Source organism: Oryzias melastigma, linkage group LG10, assembly GCF_002922805.2.
Source record: "Oryzias melastigma strain HK-1 linkage group LG10, ASM292280v2, whole genome shotgun sequence".
NCBI lineage: Eukaryota > Metazoa > Chordata > Actinopteri > Beloniformes > Adrianichthyidae > Oryzias > Oryzias melastigma.
Window position 1 is genome coordinate 15,018,531 of NC_050521.1, and position 5,599 is coordinate 15,024,129.

The window sequence follows — 5,599 nt, forward strand, 5'->3', positions numbered from 1 at the left end:
TTATAAAATGACATTTTTTCCATTTACAGTAACTATACATAGGTTGGTTGGACTAACTCAATTTCTTTACATTGAATAAACTTGTACAATTTGAGTTCACACTACACATATTTATTGGATGGAAAACCTGCCCTTAATTAAATTGAGTCCATCCAATGGATCATTTCTTTGAGTGCACGCTAAATTGTATCATGTTTTAAATATCTGTAAAAAAACTACTTTTAAGTTCATGTTTGAAGTTAGATTTTTTTCCATTTATCTTATAAAAGTTTCCTTTAATGAGAAGCACAGCTTTGGGACATATAGCCTTTGACCCACAATTTAAAGGTGCCAAATCCTGCAATCCCTTACATGACCTCTTGAGGTTGGTTGCAAAAATGGGTCTAAAATTGATTCTCATTTCAAAAAGCTAAAGTTTACAGTAAAAATGAAAGCTTGGTTCAAAATTGGTTTAACTTATTGACAGTTTCATCTGACTTGCATTTGTAACCATCTCAGTGGCCTTGAGGTGGAGTGTCTGTCCTCAGACAGTAAAGTTGTTTTAGTCAAACCAAAGACTCTAAAAAGGGGTCTCCCTGCTTGATGTTCAGCATTCAGGCCATGTTACACTGCTGATACATACATTTTGTGCATGTTCGATATAAGAAAACTGGTTATACGTGAATATACATGAAAAAAGTTGTGGTCTTATATGTAAAATTTCATGTTTTTACCTTGTGTAATTAAAAGAAAGCATCATGAGGGCAGTTGCTGTCCATGGTGCTGATGGAAGTAATTTCTGCCCGATACTCTGACTGTCAAGGAGAGAAAATTCAATTTGATCTTTGCGTGGTTTATTCATACGTCTTCCATGGTTTTAACATTCATGATACATCTGTGAAAATTTCCTTAACACCTGCACAAATGTTGCTTCTCCCAAACAGGAAGTGATGTCAGTTCAAAGAATACCAAAGTAAAACTCAACAAAGACCACAACTTTTTCCACATATATCCACGTATGACCAATTTTCTTACGTGGAACATAAGCAAAATGTATGTAGTGGCAGTGTGACACGGCCTTTAGAGGGTTGGATGGGTCAAGCATCTAGGTGTGTGACATCAAATGGGACTTGAGCACTTGTCAGTTACTCCAATTCTGTTGTAGACCAATGCAGCATGGGAGCTTTTACCAGCAACTCACCACCTCCACCAACAAGAACTCACTTCAACCGCAGATACTACAATAAGGACTACCATCAAATTACAATGTTTAGAATAATGAGAATATTAAGAATCACACCAGTGGTGCTGAACACTTTCACGGACAGACTTATATAAACTCCAGGTCTGCAGTACAGAGGAGAGGGTAGGAAAGGAGAGGAGCCATCGTGTCCTTGCTGTTGGTTTGTAGGGTCACCTGCTGTCTCAGCAGAAGGCCATGCTGGAATTCACTGCTCTCTCTGGTGCCTGAATAATTCACAAGCACAGTGCACACCACAGGGAAAAGCGGCCTGTGTGACTTTTTTGTGTACTTTGATTTCTCAGTTGCTTGCTTGAACTGAATGCAAATTCCTTCAAGTGTTTTGCACAAATTTCCCGTTAATCATCATTCAAATGTGTGAGTGCGTACATGTGAGCATAAAAGTCTGCACTTTGCCCATTTGTTCTCCGTTGATAGGCCCTTTGTACAGCAGTCAACATTGTTTTTAAGGCCTCTCTAGTGTGCAGTCTTGGTGGTTGCCCTAGACTTCATTGATGTTAACTCATACAGACAGGGGGCGCTGAATTATTAAAGAGGCACTCTGCCTTACTTCTCTTTCTTCTCCTTCATCCCCGTAAACCTCACTTCCTCTGTATCTTCAGAAACTATATCGCTATCTGCAGATCTGCCATCTCTGTCGGATCTTTGCCAAATCCAATTGCAGTTTTGTGTTTCAAACTCATTCTTCTAAGTGTTCTGCCTTCAAAAACATAATATTGAATGTGTTAGCTCTAAAATTTTAATTAAATTTACTTACCATAAGCAAAATGAAAACTGAGACATCTTGTGTTGTTTAAACTCATCATTTAAAAAGATATATATATATATTTGTGGTGTAATCTGATTTCTCTAAAATTAGGCTAAAAAGACTACAGTGAGATAAATGAATGAACACTACAATGTAATGCAGGAATGTCTTTATTGTCCCAAGCTGCTTCTGTATAACAGGCTCATAAAGAACCTTGCTGTGCACAGCTACGCCCATATAACCCAGGCCACATTCAAACATTTATATAATTGCTATTTTTATGGTGCTTTTTAAAGTGCCACAATAACTTTTGATTAGCAAAGTTTATTAGAGGTAAGAGGAGAAAAAAATTGTGTTAGTGGTAGCATTACAGCAGTTTGATTATCTTTTCATACCCATCTACGGACGTATAAAATATGATGGATGGCTAAAGAAAAATAACAGCGCGAGGGAAGTCTGTCACTCCCTCTGTGGGTGAAACGCCATAATGACTCGCATTAAGCATTCCTTAAGAGCAAATTTCATAATGGCAGGCGGTAATGTCATTGTGAGATATGAGGAAGTGTGGAAAAGTAGGCAAAAAACACTTGAATGAGATCATCTGTGTCTGTTCCCACTTTATGCCTGTCACCTGGAGGATAGGGAGGCAAAGGGAATCTTAAAACAAAGAGGAGTGAAAATGACTTCTTAAAAATGGGGGAAAAGTGGCCTAAAACTATGTATTTGGCTATAAAATGCAACAAATCCAAGAATTCCTATTTTCAGAAAATAATTCTAGTCATTAAGACATGTTTTCTTAAAATAAGAGAATTTTTTTTACTGAGAATTTGTTTTTTGAAAGACTAAAAATAACATTTTTTTCTTGAAATCTACTATCTAAACATTCAGTTTTTGCCTTGTATAACTGTAACTTCCAGATGACAATACCATGGAAGATTGGTTACCGTTTGTGAGCTATTTTCTGTGAGAAGTTTCCGCTGAAGTCTTGTTTCCCTGACCAAGAGAAACAGGCAAACAGCAGCTTTTCCTGATCTTGGAAGGACCCCCTGACAAAGAAAGTCTCTGTTTCCTCTGTGGTCTGCTCAAAGCAGCTTTAAAAAGAGTGAGGCTCAGGTTGAAGCAGAAAAGGTACAAAAAGCAAAACATAGTGTGTGATATTACATATGGGAGTTACACAGAGTACACCACTGGAGCAGATTTATTATACATCTAACTGGATGTGCATCGAATTGGAACCAATCAGCAAAAGAAACTATGCCTTGAAAATACCAATGACTAAGCGAATAGATGTAGTTTGTTCAATTAGTTGGTAATAACAAAAATTATCCATGTTTTTCAGCTCTTACCTAGAATCATACACTGAACACTTTGGAATTCATTATTATTCAACTGTAAGAAATTGTTTTATTTTTTCCTTTTAACTTCACATCAGCATTCATTCTAAGGTTTAAAACAAATCTATTTTAATCCAAACTTACTCTTGTTTTATTCATAATTAAGCAAAACATACAGAATGCAGATGTTCAACTTCTACTGCAGTTGTTGGGGATAAAAGGTTCTTCCATCCATCCATCCTCTTGACCGCTTCTTCCCTTTCGGGGTCGCGGGGTGCTGGAGCCTATCCCGGCTGCTGATGGGCGAAGGCGGGGTACACCCTGGACAGGTCGCCAGTCTGTCGCAGGGCCTCAATCACACACACATCCACTCTCACATTCACACCTAGGGGCAATTTAGAGTCACCAATTAATCTATGAAGCATGTTTTTGGACGGTGGGAGGAAGCCGGAGTCCCCAGTGAAAACCCACACATAAACGGGGAGAACATGCAAACTCCATAAAAGGTTCTTATTCTTGAATATTTTGTAAGTGAAGAAAATGGGAATAACAATTAACAATTCACTGACGATCATTTTTTATTTATTTTTAAGAAATTAAAACCTTTAAAGAAAAAAATCAAAGTGTGGTTCATTTAAAGTCACACTACAGTCACCTTTTAATCTTTTGTAAAAGCGTTGCCAGTGGTCTTTTAATTATCATCATGCTCTTTGAAGGCAAAATTTAACCCTCTTGTTTCTTAGGACATAGTTTCTGCAGAGTGGGAGGAAGATCCTTAGAAATCCAATTCTAAGCTTCATTTTCTTCTTGAGAAAAATGCCAGAAAAACATGTTAAAAACACAAAAAAGACAATTTTCATTAGTGTGTCTTTAATTGAACAGAAATCTGAGTACTTGTGTTGCATCCAAGCCATTTTTTTACATTTGATTAAATGTTACATGTCATTATGTTAAATCTAATCTAGTTTGGTGGAGCCACTGATTCTATAGAACTGCTAAATATAATAATAATAATAAGAAGAAGAAGAATAAAGCAGAAGAGGAGGTTCTCTGTCTGCTCTTCTTCCAGGAAAATCAGGGAGAGCAAAGTGGTGCAGCTGATCCAGGTGTGCTTTGATCACACACTTGTCTTGTTCTGTGGGGAGAAGTCTGATCACAATGAGATCAGATCTGTAATGTGAGCTGCTCTCTGCCTGAATGAAACAGAAGCAGTGAAAAATGAGTAAAAGAGAAACATTTCTGCTTTCTGGAATGCTCTTCATTGAGCTTTCAAGACACACAGAGAATGCTAGGAATCATGAGTTAAAAATAACAAATTTTCTCTTCAATAACTGAAGATTTTGTGTTTTTTAAGGGTCATAAAAAGACATTTGAAGTTGACAGATTGTAGGTAAATTAAGAGAATTTTTTTTATTTATTTTTTTTGTCTAAAATGTGACCACATCAGCATGAACACAATGGTGAACACGCTAAAACAATGGCGGCTAAACAAAATCCAAACATTAAAGCTAAAATAAAAGCATTAAAATGTGCTGCTTTTTATTGTTGCCACTGTTCTTATCAAGAAATCCCTCTGAAAGAATGAACTTCTACAGAGGTTTTTTCATTAAACTGAATTTACATGTGCTCTGCTCGCCTCCTTCAGCTTCTGTTTTCTTTCAGATTGCTTGGAGTTTGACTTTCATCACTAAGTGTTTGATTTACTTTTTTTTCCTCACTGAATAGCAGTTCAACAAAAACAATTAGAGCTCATCTAAAACTAAATTAAAAGCTGCTTAGATGTAACAAATTAGCTGCAAACAAATGTGAAAAATGAAAAGACTAAAACACCAAAATGAAGGATTTCAGGGTTTATATTAAAACATTCAGGTGTCCCTATTTTGTTGTGGAATTTTATTACAGACTTAAAGAAGCTTTATTGTCTCCTATTTTACTAAGTAATGCCTCATTGAACACGATAGAATGAGACCATCGACCCGTTTGGACACTCGATGCACCCAAACCCATTAATTACCAGTCCGGTTAGAAAGAATCAACTGAGACAAAAAGATCAACGCAGGCGGATCAATAGAAGTGAGACGGGGGGAGTTGGTTTACATTTCCACCAACCAAAAGACTCAATCATTTGATGAACTCGGTCTAGGCGTCAAAAGAAAAGCAGCGAGCAGTTGAAGATGAATTAGGCGTAATGAGTGAGCTACAACAGATGGAGCTGAAAAGACTGAAAAGTTTTAGATAAGAAGTGATTTCATTGGTGCACTTTGTTTTCCACTGGTT